This window comes from Notolepis coatsorum (genome assembly GCF_963971535.1).
Source record: "Notolepis coatsorum genome assembly, chromosome: 13".
NCBI classification, from domain to species: Eukaryota; Metazoa; Chordata; class Actinopteri; order Aulopiformes; family Paralepididae; genus Notolepis; species Notolepis coatsorum.
Window position 1 is genome coordinate 99,829,726 of NC_140177.1, and position 15,308 is coordinate 99,845,033.

A 15,308-nucleotide genomic window follows, 5' to 3' on the forward strand; every position below is an offset into this window, starting at 1 on the left:
TTTGATATCAGGCGGGCCGCTGCGTTTTGAATGAGTTGAAGAGGCTTGGTGGCAGTGGCCGGGAGGCCAGCTAGCAGTGCGTTGCAGTAGTCGAGGCGGGAGATGACTGTTGATTGGATGAGGAGTTGGGTGGCTTCTTTTGTCAGGAAGGGGCGTATCCTTCTGACGTTGCTCAGGAGGAATCTGCAGGTTCTGGTTGTCGCTGCGATGTGAGCAGAGAAGTTCAACTGGTCGTCGAGGACAACACCAAGGTTCTTGGCGGTCGGGGACGCGGTCACAGCTGCATTCTCGACTGTGATGGAGAGGTCGGTCAGGGGGGAGGATTTGGCCGGCAGGTGGAGCAATTCTGTTTTGCTTAGGTTCAGTTTGAGGTGGTTGGTCGTCATCCAGGCGGAGATGTCGGACAGACAGGCCGAGATCCGCTCAGAGACGTGGATATCTGAGGGAGGGAAGGAGAGGAAGAGTTGAGTATCATTGGCATAACAATGATATGAGAAGCCATGAGACGTGATAATGTTACCCAGTGATTTAGTGTAGAGGGAGAAGAGAAGGGGTCCTAGGACCGAGCCCTGGGGGACACCCGTCCGGAGGGGGCGGGTGGCCGACAGAGTCCCTCTCCATGACACTTGGTAGGAGCGGTCGTTGAGGTATGATGTCAGCCATGTCAGCGCAGATCCAGCCACTCCCATTCCTGCGAGGGCCGCGAGGAGGATCTGATGGTTGACTGTGTCGAAGGCTGCAGATAGATCTAGGAGAATCAGGACAGAGGAGAGGCCTTTCGCTTTTGCTAAGTGAAGTGCCTCTGTGACCGCAATGAGGGCCGTTTCTGTGGAGTGGCCAGTCCGGAAGCCAGACTGATTGGGGTCTAGGAGGTCATTCTGTAAGAGATAAGCAGTAAGTTGGTTGGATACAGCACGTTCAAGTGTTTTAGAAAGAAAGGAGAGAAGAGAGACAGGACGATAGTTGGCTATGACGGTGGGGTTCAGGGTTGGTTTTTTTATGAGGGGCGTGACTCTGGCTTGTTTTAGGGAGGTGGGGACCACCCCCGAGTTGAGTGAGGAGTTGATGGTTGCAGTTAGGAATGGGAGGATGTCCGGTGCTATGGTCTGGAGGAGTGGGGAGGGTAGCCGGTCCAGCTGGCATGTAGTCGGACGGTTCGACGTTACCAGTGTCAGGGTCTCGGCTTCTGTAATGGGAGAGAAAGATGACAGAGTGAAGGATGAGGTTCTCGATTCAGCGTTTGGAATGGGTGGGGGTTGGGAGAAGGAGCTGCGGATGTTCTCCACTTTTTCCTCAAAGAAGATCGCAAAGTCTTCGGCAGAAAAAGATGAGGGAGGAGGGGGTGGGGGGGGAGTGAGGAGGGAGGACATGGTAGCATGCAGTTTGCGAAGATTCTTGGCAGAGGCCTCGATCCTATGGTGAAAGAAAGAAGCTTTGGCATTAGTAATGGTTTTGGAGAATGTTAACAAGAGGTTGTGATATGTGTCGATGTCAGCAGTGAGGCGTGATTTTCTATACTTCCTCTCAGCCGCTCTCAGGACCTGTCTTTGTTCTCTCACTGCATCCGTCAGCCATGGACTGGGTGGGGAACGGCGGGCAGGTTTCTCAACGAGGGGACAGAGCTTGTCAAAGGAGGTTGCAAGGGCTGAGAGGAGGGTGGAGGTTGCCATCTCTGTGGGGAGAGCAGAGAAGGTGTCACTCAAAGGTAGAGCGGATAATATGTCAGAGGAGAGGGTGGAGGGGGATAGGGAGGCCAGGTTACGTCTGAGTGAGACGGTTTGAGTTGGGGTGAAGACCTTTCGGTTAAGCATGAGAGTTAGTGAGAAGGATATGAAGGAATGGTCAGATACATGTAGGGGAGTTACCGTGGTGTTAATGATGCTGGAGTTACGGGAAAATATGAGATCCAAGGAGTTGCCTGCTTTGTGGGTGGGAGGCATGGCAGTGGGAGTCAGGTCAAATTGTTGTAGGAGGGAGACCACTGGGACCGACTGAGATGAGTCAGGCAGGTTGAAGTCGCCCAATAGAAGGAGCGGGGTACCATCTTCCGGTAAGGAGCTTAGAAGCATGTCCAGCTCATCTATGAAGTGATCGAGGGGACCTGGAGGGCGATAGAGTGTAACAATGGTGAGATTGAAAGGATTAGAGACAGATATTGCATGATATTCGAGGGAGGAGAGTGACAGTTCTGGGAGTTGTGTTAGGTTTGAAGCCCATGAAGGAGATGTCATGAGGCCAGTGCCTCCACCCCGTCTGGAGGGTCGAGGTGTGTGAGTGAAGTTATAGTTTGTAGATAATGCTGCAGGTGTTGATGAGTTATTGGGAGTTATCCAGGTCTCAGTTAGAGCCAGGAGCTGCAGATTTAGACTATGGGCGTAGGCAGTAATGAAGTCAGCTTTCTTGACTGCTGATTGACAATTCCATAAGCCTCCCCGTACTGTGACAGGTGTATTAGTGGCTGTAGGAGGGTAGGAGAGATTTGCCGGGTTGCTAGCAAACTGGCGTGGATGGGTAGAGTCAGTTCTGGAGGAGCAGATTGTGGATATAGGTATGAGGCACATTGTGGTGTCAAGAGTGGCAGGGAGAAGGTATGCTAGGTCGAGGGCCTTGAAGCGGATTCGTGCAGCAATGGGGAGCCAGTGCAGGTCCCTAAGAAGTGGGGTGACATGGGCCGACTTCGGTAGGTTTGAGATCAGGCGGGCCGCTGCGTTCTGAATGAGTTGAAGAGGCTTAGTGGCAGTGGCCGGGAGGCCAGCGAGCAGTGCGTTGCAGTAGTCGAGGCGGGAGATGACTGTTGATTGGACGAGGAGTTGGGTGGCTTCTTTTGTCAGGAAGGGGCGTATCCTTCTGACGTTGCTCAGGAGGAATCGGCAGGTTCTGGTTGTCGCTGCGATGTGAGCAGAGAAGTTCAACTGGTCGTCGAGGACAACACCAAGGTTCTTGGCGGTCGGGGACGCGGTCACAGCTGCATTCTCGACTGTGATGGAAAGGTCGGTCAGGGGGGAGGATTTGGCCGGCAGGTGGAGCAATTCTGTTTTGCTTAGGTTCAGTTTGAGGTGGTTGGTCGTCATCCAGGCGGAGATGTCGGACAGACAGGCCGAGATCCGCTCAGAGACGTGGATATCTGAGGGAGGGAAGGAGAGGAAGAGTTGAGTATCGTCGGCATAACAGTGGTAGGAGAAGCCATGAGACGTGATAATGTTACCCAGTGATTTAGTGTAGAGGGAGAAGAGAAGGGGTCCTAAAACCGAGCCCTGGGGGACACCCGTCCGCAGGGGGCGGGTGGCCGACAGGGTCCCTCTCCATGACACTTGGTAGGAGCGGTCATTGAGGTATGATGACAACCATGTCAGCGCAGAGCCAGCCACTCCCATTCCTGCGAGGGCCGCGAGGAGGATCTGGTGGTTGACTGTGTCGAAGGCTGCAGATAGATCTAGGAGAATCAGGACAGAGGAGAGGCCTTTCGCTTTTGCTAAGTGAAGTGCCTCTGTGACCGCAATGAGGGCTGTCTCTGTGGAGTGACCAGTCCTGAAGCCTGACTGATTAGGGTCTAGGAGGTCATTCTGTAAGAGATAAGCAGTAAGTTGGTTGGATACAGCACGTTCAAGTGTTTTAGAAAGGAAGGAGAGAAGAGAGACAGGACGGTAGTTGCCTATGACGGTAGGGTTCAGGGATGGTTTTTTTATGAGGGGCGTGACTCTGGCTTGTTTTAGGGAGGTGGGGACCACCCCCGAGTTGAGTGAGGAGTTGATGGTTGCAGTTAGGAATGGGAGGATGTCTGGTGCTATGGTCTGGAGGAGTGGGGAAGGTAGCCGGTCCAGCTGGCATGTAGTCGGACGGTTCGACGTTACCAGTGTCAGGGTCTCGGCTTCTGTAATGGGAGAGAAAGATGACAGAGTGAAGGATGAGGTTCTCGATTCAGCATTTGGAATGGGTGGGGGTTGGGAGAAGGAGCTGCGGATGTTCTCCACTTTTTCCTCAAAGAAGATCGCAAAGTCTTCGGCAGAGAAATGTGAGGGAGGGGGGGGTGGGGGGGGAGTGAGGAGGGAGGACATGGTAGCATGCAGTTTGCGAAGATTCTTGGCAGAGGCCTCGATCCTATGGTGAAAGAAAGAAGCTTTGGCATTAGTAATGGTTTTGGAGAATGTTAACAAGAGGTTGTGATATGTGTCGATGTCAGCAGTGAGGCGTGACTTTCTATACTTCCTTTCAGCTGCTCTCAGGACCTGTCTTTGTTCTCTCACTGGATCTGTCAGCCATGGACTGGGTGGGGAACGGCGGGCAGGTTTCTCAACGAGGGGACATGGGATGGGATACTAAGTGGCATGAACAGACTCCCTTATTTCATAACCCTTTTTTGCTTAGCGGAGGCCGCAGTTTTGTAGCTCAATCATGGTCCAATTGTGGCATTCATGTACTTGGCGATGTTATGGAGGACAATGGTCTAAGAACATTCTCAGATCTGAAAGAGTCATATAACTTACCTGGCACCTCCTTTTTTTATATTTACAGCTCCGTTCGGCTATGCGAGCCTATGGAGTTCCATGGACCAAACCAACTACTCACCCGTTAATTACTTTCTCTAAAAAAACTCCAGGTCTCTCCAAAGGACAAGTCTCTATAATTTATAAAGATCTATCACAAAGATGTACTTCGTTAATACCTGTTATCCAATCGTGGAGCACAGAATTGGGATTAGAACAGAATCACTCTATCAATTGGACCAGAGTTTGGGGAAATATTACTATGGCATCACGAAACCCAAATCATCAGCAGATTCATTTCAATTTTGTCCATAAAACATATTTAACCCCCCAGAAAGCTTATAGAATGAGACGTGCTATTTCACCAAATTGTACACTTTGTTCTCTAAATACTACTGGTACTTTTACACATATGATGTGGGAATGCCCCACAGTCAAACGTTTCTGGGAACAGATAACTAATTATCTATCTAAAGTATTACAAGAACATATTCCCTGTTGTCCCAAATTACTTCTCCTTAATGATGATGATTCTTTAGCTTTAAGTATTGTTCAGAGACGATTTTGGCTGGCAGGAAGTACTGCTGCAAAAAAAAATGGCGCTGCGATGGCAAGCTCCACACTCTGCCCTTTAATCACTGGAAACAGTTCTGTATCGTAATGGGCTCTGCTCGGCATCACTACTGCAACTGCACAGTACCTCGCTCGTGCACGCGCACTGAATAAAGATTCCACAAGTGTACCTTTATATCCCAATATTCGTCTGACCACACCCCTATCAGCTTACCTACATAAGCAGGGGTGGGGCCACATACTCGCCTCCTTCTTCGCTTTCACCACAAGGAAGTGCCTTCGGTAGATCCCCACTTGACGATGTTGTTAGTAGGAGAAAGTTGGAAAACAAGAGATACGTTGACATCATATCTTTATTTTCTCTCTCACTATATTCGAGAAAATACAGCGATATTGTCTTCGTACTGGAGTGTCTGGAAGATGATGATCATTCTACACCTCCGCCGGTTTTTTCGTATTGGGAGTTCACGCCGCTACATGCCTCCCAACTGCAGTCCTCCTTGCTGCGGCTGGTTGGGGTAAAACCCTCCAGCGACACAGCTGGACTGTAGGACGCACCGCTGTTGTGAGAAGCGGTGGGTTCCAGGTTTGGTGAGTAATGTTTGCTTGCGAGCTCCACTTGTCTGTTAGTGCTATGGGGGCTAGCTGACAATGTTTACAAAAACCGGCCCCAGATTAGGGTCCTTTGTTCAGCCTTTTTAGGCGACGGCAAAGGATCTTGGTTTGAAGCCCATTATAGCAACTAGTGGGCCACGACCAGTAGAACTGATGATCCCAGGTCTCTGGACGCGTGGGTACTTCTCTGTCACCGTATAGGCCCCGTCTTTCATATGCAAATGAGAGTATACGCTAAACGAGGAAATGTGGGCATGGATGATCGTTATCGGAAAATCCATGTTCAAGTCGGCTACAGCCCAGATGGGACTTGTGCTGGCTCCGCCGGATGGTAAAATCACCGTTGTAAAACTGTGTTAACATCTCGTTTCTCTTCTCTCTTAAAAGGTGAGGAGGGTTTCAGAACGGCGGCCTGTCTGAGTGTGGCTTGTTATATCGTTGTGTACAAGTTCAGGTGATAGCTGCTTAGCTGCGGCGCTAGCTCGCTGTGTTTACCAGGCTAGTAAACGTTAGCTTGTTGCTATCAGTCGGATAGCTGCTTAGCTGGCGTGCTAGTTGTGGCCTACTGTGTTAGCCAGTCAGCTGTGTGTAATTTAAAAAATAATAGGTCATGATCTATGATGTTGAAAGCCGGACTGAAATCCAAGAGCACTGCACCCACAACTAACTTCCTATCGATCAGTTGTAGCCAGCTATCTGTAAGAGATGTTAGAGCAGTTCCTGTAGAGTATCCTACTTTGTATGCATGCTGGAAATCAGAATTAATGTTGTTTTCGTTGAAATACTTTTGAATCTGCTTGAACACAATTCCGTCCAATAACTTACCTATTACTGGTCAAATACTAATGGGCCTACTGTTTGAACTTGTAAATGGCTCTTTACAGTTATTTGGTAGTGTGAGGTTTTGTCCGCTGCTCACCTACTCGCTCTGTTCCTTTAAGCCTGTTGCTCACCTACTCGCTCTGTTCCTTTAAGCCTACTGTAATCAATTGCATTCTCCTCACCTCACTAGCCCCCACCCTCGCGTTCGTTTGCTCTTCAGCAACCACACCCTTGGACTACCTGTCATTATGTGTTTGATTGGTCTCGTGCCGAACACACACTTTTAGTTTCAAGTATCAATTACCTTCTCCCCTTTGTTAAGCAAACTGCATAAAGACTTTGAACGATGGTCGCTATTACCCCTGTCCTTAACGGCACGAGTCAACTCAGTTAAAATGAACTCCCTGCCAAAATTCTCATACCTTTTTCAATGTTTACCCATCTTTCTCACACAAGCATTCTTCCAGAAAATTGACAGTTTGGTGTCGCAGTTCATCTGGAATAGGAGAGTCCCTAGGCTCGGTAAAGCCCTCCTACAAAGACCAAAGCCTCTGGGAGGGATGGCTCTGCCCAATTTTAAATTCTATTATTGGGCAGCCAACTTTAGAGCACTACAACATTGGGCAAGGTTTGAAGACACACCTTCATCCCCTGTATGGTTGCTTTTGGAATCCTCTTCTTCCAGCCCTGCCTCACTGGCTGCTCTGGCTCACGCACCTCTACCTTTTCCCACCTCTCCCTACTCTAAAAATATCATTGTCAAATCAACACTCAGGATATGGAACCAGTTCAGACGACATTTTGGTTTACAATCTTTTTCTTTACTAGCTCCAATTACAGCTAACCCTGTTTTCCCCCCCTCTGTGATGGATAGAGCTTTTCTCTCCTGGTCCCCTCTTGGTATTAGAACGTTCAGTGATTTATATATAGAAAATATTTTTGCATCATTTGAACAACTGTCTGACAAGTTCTCTCTTTCGAGGTCACATTTCTTCAGATACTTGCAAGTCCGCAGTTTTGTACGTAATATCAACCCACAGTTCCCCAAACTCCCAGAAGCCACTCCTATTGACACTTTACTAAAGCCTACACTGGTCACAAAGGGTATTATATCTGTCCTGTATGGCTTGATTTCCTCACTGCGTCCTACCTCATTAGAAAAGATCAGGAGGAGATGGGAGGAGGACCTGGGTGAGGACATCACAGAAAACCTGTGGGAGGATATTCTACACCGGGTCCACTCCTCTTCAATTTGTGCCAGGCACGGACTGATCCAATGTAAAATTGTTCACCGTTCACACTTTACTAAAGTCAGGCTAGCCAAGATCTATGGCAACATTGATCCCACCTGTGACAGATGCCACCGTGCCCCTGCTACACATAGTCACATGTTTTGGTCCTGCCCTTCCCTGCATAACTTTTGGTCTGAAATATTTGAAACTATCTCAAATAGTATTGAGATCCCAATCAGCCCGACAGCCATAACTGCTTGCTTTGGTGTCTCTATCTCCCCTACTACTCTGTCTCTGCCACGATATAAAGCTGACCTGGTGGCATTTGTTACTCTCCTGGCTAGACGTCTCATTTTACTGCATTGGAAGTCACCCACTCCTCCATCTCACTCTATGTGGCTCAGGGATATTTTGCACTTCCTTAAGATGGAGAAAATAAGGTGTGTCATAAGGGGTTCTACAGCTAGATTTTATAAAACATGGGGCCGTTTCTTTACCTATGTTGGGGAACAAGGCTCAATCGACCCCCCATAAATAATGCTCACTCCTAACCTAGCACAGTCCAGTCGAGTGACCTATCTACTTGTGCAAATGTAACCGATGTCTACCTTCTCATTTAAAAAAATTTTTGTTCCATTCCTCTATTCCTGCTGTACAGTGCTTGTCCTGAGTGTACATATCTGTTTAATTGACTATGTCCGAAACAATATCTATATTTATTTTGTGGTGTACTATTTTTTAGTCTATATATTCAACAGACCTATACTTTGACTACTTATACGTAGCCATGTGCAACATGTATATTATTTACATTCAACAGACCTATATTTTGTTTATTTATACATAGTTTTGTGCAATAGGTATATTGTTTATCCAACAGACCTATATTTTGACTAACTATATGTACCTTTGTGCAATATGTATATTGTCTACATTCAACAGACCTATATTTTGACTACTTATATGTAGATATGTGCAATACGTCTGGCATATATGTGTACAATTTGACCTTGTGATGATCTCATATTGCAATGAAAAAACTTCAATAAACAAAGTTTTGAAAAAAAAAAGTATCAATTACCTTCACGCACCTGTGGTGCATTCTAATTAGTTCCCCTGTGGGCTTTAAGTACCTCGCTCTCCCCTCTGTCCCTTGTCGGGTCGTGCCGTAACATGCCGTTTCATTCCGTATCATATTCTCTATCACCAAGACTCCTTCGGGAGGTCCTCTGTCTGTTTATGTTGTTTTCATCTCCGGCGTAAGATGCGCTCCAGCCTTCGCCTCCTGTCGCCGTTGCCTGAGGGAGACGCTGGACTGCGCTCTCTAAACTTCCACGGGAGGTATCCCAGTGTTCCACTTCAGACCTCCGCGCAGCAGACGTCTTGACGCGCATCCAGACCTCCGCGCAGCAGACGCGCATCCAGACCTCCGCGCAGCAAACGCCCAGACGCGCTCTTCACTCCAGGCGCACCCCTCAGACCTCCGCGCCAGATGCGCCCTCCGTACCGGCGCGCACTCCAAGCAGTCGCGCACCACTCAGACCTTCGCGCCAGATGCGCCCTTCGTACCGGCGCGTACTCCAAGCAGTCGCGCACCACTCAGACCTCCGCGCCAGATGCGCCCTTCGTACCGGCGCGTACTCCAAGCAGTCGCGCACCACTCAGACCTCCGCTTGGACAACCCGTTTCCCCGTGGCGACGCGCTCGCCCCGTTTTGTTCCAACGCTCTTTACGCACAGCGCCTGGGTGAGTTTTTATGACTGTCTTTGATCCAATCCGTTTTTCGTGTGTTTATTTAACACTGAAGATTTCCTGCTTTTTATCAGACAGTCACTCACCCAGCGTTCAGCCTTTTTGGATTGTTTCATTGGGATAATATTTTGGCCTTAACATCGCTCACTGTGTGTTTACACACCGAAGATATTATTCACTTGGATTTGTATTTTGGGACTTCGCTCACAGTGTGTATTTACACCGAAGATTCTGTCTCGTTGATTACTCTGTTTTTGGGACTAGTCACCTCTCCTGTCACCTGCTCTGTTCCCCATTGTACTCCGAGCTAACCCACTCCCTCTCTCCCTCTCGGTCCCGTTTTCCCACCTCGGAGATCTGCCGAGAGAGGTCTGCAGAGCGGCCCTGATGTACCCACCTGCTTCCCCAGACTAACCATCCCGGGAGAGGCTGCAGAGCAGCAACATTCATCAATGCTTGTGTTCCAAGGCCTTACCCTGTTTTCTCTGTCCCAGTATGCAGCTCCAGCCCTCGCCCTGTTCCCAGGCCTTACCCTGTTTTTCTCTAGTCCTCCAAGTCCTCCCTGTCTAGTCCCTCCAGTCCTCCCTGTCCCCAGCCCACCTCCGCGGGCCTCTGTCCCTGGTTTTCTCCTCCTAGTCCTCCTAGTTCTTCCCTGTCCAGTCCTCCTAGTCCTCCCTGTTTCCTTCCTTGTCCCTTGCCCCGGCCCTGTTCCGTTAGCCCTTCCGTTAGCCTTCCCTTAGCCTTCCCCTTAGCCAGCTCGCCTCTTAAAGGCACTGTATCTCTCCCTTCTTGTTATCCAGTAATTTGTGTTCTCCCTTAAAGGGACAGTGCCGTTTTTCCTTGTTATTCAATAAATGCTCAGTTCTTGGCTTACTCTCATACCTGTCTTGTGTTGTGCGATTGGGGTCGGTTACAAACCATAACAGTACGACCCGACCAATCGACGACCCCAGCCAGCACAGACGGTGGTGGTTGAGTTTGCCTTTTTTTTTGTTCCCTCTAGTTCCCTTGTTAGTTCCCCTGTTAGCTCCCCTGTTAGCCCTGTTAGCTTCCCTGTTAGCCCTGTTAGCTCCCCTGTTAGCCCTGTTAGCTTCCCTGTTAGCCCTGTTGGCTTCCCTGCAGCTTGTTAGGCCTCTACTACCAGCATGGCCCCTGTCTGCTAGCTTTGCCCCGGCTGCTAGCACAGCCTCTATGTTAATGCAGCCCTTGCTGCTGGCATAGGCCCTGTAGCTAGCCATGCCCTGGCAGCTAACCCAGTCCCTCTGCAGGGCCCCAGTCTGCTAGCTTAACCCCGGCTGCTGGCACAGCCTCTATGTTAATGCAGCCCTTGCTGCTGGCATGGGCCCTGTAGCTAGCCATGCCCTGGCAGCTAACCCAGTCCCTCTGCAGGGCCCCAGTCTGCTAGCTTAACCCCGGCTGCTAGCACAGCCTCTATGTTAATGCAGCCCTTGCTGCTGGCATGGGCCCTGTAGCTAGCCATGCCCTGGCGGCTAACCCAGTTCCTCTGCATGGCCCTTGTCTGCTAGCCTTGCCCCGGCTGCTAGCACAGCCTCTATGTTAATGCAGCCCTTGCAGCTGGCATAGGCCCTGTAGCTAGCCATGCCCAGGCAGCTAACCCGGTCCCTCTGCATGGCCTCCACTTTTTGTGTAGCCTTCCCACTGCTAGGACTGCCCTTTCAGCTAGCAATGTCAGTTTTCTCCCACTGCTAGGACTGCCCTTTCAGCTAGCAAGGTCAGTTTTCCCACTGCTAGGACTGCCCTTTCAGCTAGCAAGGTCAGTTTGCCCCACTGCTAGGACTGCCCTTTCAGCTAGCAAGGTCAGTTTGCTCCCACTGCTAGGACTGCCCCCTCAGCTAGCAGGGTCAGTTTTCTCTCACTGCTAGGACTGCCCCTTCAGCTAGCAAGATCAGTTCCCCACAGCTAGGACTGTCCTTCCAGCTAGCTTGTTCTCTCATGCTGGTCCAGCCCTGTCTGCCAGCCTAGCTCCGGCAGCTAGCGCAGCCTCTATGTTAATGTAGCAGTACAGCTAGCATAGGCCCTGTAGCTATCAGTGCCCTGGCAGCTACCCTTTCCCTCTGCTAGCCCCTTCCCTGTTCCCCTCTCCGGTGCCCCTGTTCCAGCCCTGTCTGCTAGCCTAGCTCCGGCAGCTAGCGCAGCCTCTATGTTGATGTAGCAGTACAGCTAGCATAGGCCCTGTAGCTTTCAGTGCCCTTGGCTGTACCCCTCAGCTCCTCCAGTTGCCCCTCAGCTACCATGGTTACCCCTCAGCTACCCTAGTTACCCCTCAGCTACCCTGTTCTTTTGCTAGCCCCACTTTTGTTGTGGCTTCCCCTGCTGGCTTGGCCCAGTACTTTTTGTTTTTTGCCTGTTCCTTTAAGCCTGTTGCTCACCTACTCGCTCTGTTCCTTTAAGCCTACTGTAATCAATTGCATTCTCCTCACCTCACTAGCCCCCACCCTCGCGTTCGTTTGCTCTTCAGCAACCACACCCTTGGACTACCTGTCATTATGTGTTTGATTGGTCTGGTGCCGAACACACACTTTTAGTTTCAAGTATCAATTACCTTCACGCACCTGTGGTGCATTCTAATTAGTTCCCGTGTGGGCTTTAAGTACCTCGCTCTCCCCTCTGTCCCTTGTCGGGTCGTGCCGTAACATGCCGTTTCATTCCGTATCATATTCTCTATCACCAAGACTCCTTCGGGAGGTCCTCTGTCTGTTTATGTTGTTTTCATCTCCGGCGTAAGATGCGCTCCAGCCTTCGCCTCCTGTCGCCGTTGCCTGAGGGAGACGCTGGACTGCGCTCTCTAAACTTCCACGGGAGGTATCCCAGTGTTCCACTTCAGACCTCCGCGCAGCAGACGTCCTGACGCGCATCCAGACCTCCGCGCAGCAGACGCGCATCCAGACCTCCGCGCAGCAGACGCCCAGACGCGCTCTTCACTCCAGGCGCGCATCCAGACCTCCGCGCAGCAGACGCGCACCCCTCAGACCTCCGCGCCAGATGCGCCCTCCGTACCGGCGCGCACTCCAAGCAGTCGCGCACCACTCAGACCTCCGCGCCAGATGCGCCCTTCGTACCGGCGCGTACTCCAAGCAGTCGCGCACCACTCAGACCTCCGCTTGGACAACCCGTTTCCCCGTGGCGACGCGCTCGCCCCGTTTTGTTCCAACGCTCTTTACGCACAGCGCCTGGGTGAGTTTTTATGACTGTCTTTGATCCAATCCGTTTTTCGTGTGTTTATTTAACACTGAAGATTTCCTGCTTTTTATCAGACAGTCACTCACCCAGCGTTCAGCCTTTTTGGATTGTTTCATTGGGATAATATTTTGGCCTTAACATCGCTCACTGTGTGTTTACACACCGAAGATATTATTCACTTGGATTTGTATTTTGGGACTTCGCTCACAGTGTGTATTTACACCGAAGATTCTGTCTCGTTGATTACTCTGTTTTTGGGACTAGTCACCTCTCCTGTCACCTGCTCTGTTCCCCATTGTACTCCGAGCTAACCCACTCCCTCTCTCCCTCTCGGTCCCGTTTTCCCACCTCGGAGATCTGCCGAGAGAGGTCTGCAGAGCGGCCCTGATGTACCCACCTGCTTCCCCAGACTAACCATCCCGGGAGAGGCTGCAGAGCAGCAACATTCATCAATGCTTGTGTTCCAAGGCCTTACCCTGTTTTCTCTGTCCCAGTATGCAGCTCCAGCCCTCGCCCTGTTCCCAGGCCTTACCCTGTTTTTCTCTAGTCCTCCAAGTCCTCCCTGTCTAGTCCCTCCAGTCCTCCCTGTCCCCAGCCCGCCTCCGCGGGCCTCTGTCCCTGGTTTTCTCCTCCTAGTCCTCCTAGTTCTTCCCTGTCCAGTCCTCCTAGTCCTCCCTGTTTCCTTCCTTGTCCCTTGCCCCGGCCCTGTTCCGTTAGCCCTTCCGTTAGCCTTCCCTTAGCCTTCCCCTTAGCCAGCTCGCCTCTTAAAGGCACTGTATCTCTCCCTTCTTGTTATCCAGTAATTTGTGTTCTCCCTTAAAGGGACAGTGCCGTTTTTCCTTGTTATTCAATAAATGCTCAGTTCTTGGCTTACTCTCATACCTGTCTTGTGTTGTGCGATTGGGGTCGGTTACAAACCATAACAGTACGACCCGACCAATCGACGACCCCAGCCAGCACAGACGGTGTGGTTGAGTTTGCCTTTTTTTTTGTTCCCTCTAGTTCCCTTGTTAGTTCCCCTGTTAGCTCCCCTGTTAGCCCTGTTAGCTTCCCTGTTAGCCCTGTTAGCTCCCCTGTTAGCCCTGTTAGCTTCCCTGTTAGCCCTGTTGGCTTCCCTGCAGCTTGTTAGGCCTCTACTACCAGCATGGCCCCTGTCTGCTAGCTTTGCCCCGGCTGCTAGCACAGCCTCTATGTTAATGCAGCCCTTGCTGCTGGCATAGGCCTTGTAGCTAGCCATGCCCTGGCAGCTAACCCAGTCCCTCTGCAGGGCCCCAGTCTGCTAGCTTAACCCCGGCTGCTGGCACAGCCTCTATGTTAATGCAGCCCTTGCTGCTGGCATGGGCCCTGTAGCTAGCCATGCCCTGGCAGCTAACCCAGTCCCTCTGCAGGGCCCCAGTCTGCTAGCTTAACCCCGGCTGCTAGCACAGCCTCTATGTTAATGCAGCCCTTGCTGCTGGCATGGGCCCTGTAGCTAGCCATGCCCTGGCGGCTAACCCAGTTCCTCTGCATGGCCCTTGTCTGCTAGCCTTGCCCCGGCTGCTAGCACAGCCTCTATGTTAATGCAGCCCTTGCAGCTGGCATAGGCCCTGTAGCTAGCCATGCCCAGGCAGCTAACCCGGTCCCTCTGCATGGCCTCCACTTTTTGTGTAGCCTTCCCACTGCTAGGACTGCCCTTTCAGCTAGCAATGTCAGTTTTCTCCCACTGCTAGGACTGCCCTTTCAGCTAGCAAGGTCAGTGTTCCCACTGCTAGGACTGCCCTTTCAGCTAGCAAGGTCAGTTTGCCCCACTGCTAGGACTGCCCTTTCAGCTAGCAAGGTCAGTTTGCTCCCACTGCTAGGACTGCCCCCTCAGCTAGCAGGGTCAGTTTTCTCTCACTGCTAGGACTGCCCCTTCAGCTAGCAAGATCAGTTCCCCACAGCTAGGACTGTCCTTCCAGCTAGCTTGTTCTCTCATGCTGGTCCAGCCCTGTCTGCCAGCCTAGCTCCGGCAGCTAGCGCAGCCTCTATGTTAATGTAGCAGTACAGCTAGCATAGGCCCTGTAGCTATCAGTGCCCTGGCAGCTACCCTTTCCCTCTGCTAGCCCCTTCCCTGTTCCCCTCTCCGGTGCCCCTGTTCCAGCCCTGTCTGCTAGCCTAGCTCCGGCAGCTAGCGCAGCCTCTATGTTGATGTAGCAGTACAGCTAGCATAGGCCCTGTAGCTTTCAGTGCCCTTGGCTGTACCCCTCAGCTCCTCCAGTTGCCCCTCAGCTACCATGGTTACCCCTCAGCTACCCTAGTTACCCCTCAGCTACCCTGTTCTTTTGCTAGCCCCACTTTTGTTTTGGCTTCCCCTGCTGGCTTGGCCCAGTACTTTTTGTTTTTTGCCTGTTCCTTTAAGCCTGTTGCTCACCTACTCGCTCTGTTCCTTTAAGCCTACTGTAATCAATTGCATTCTCCTCACCTCACTAGCCCCCACCCTCGCGTTCGTTTGCTCTTCAGCAACCACACCCTTGGACTACCTGTCATTATGTGTTTGATTGGTCTGGTGCCGAACACACACTTTTAGTTTCAAGTATCAATTACCTTCACGCACCTGTGGTGCATTCTAATTAGTTCCCCTGTGGGCTTTAAGTACCTCGCTCTCCCCTCT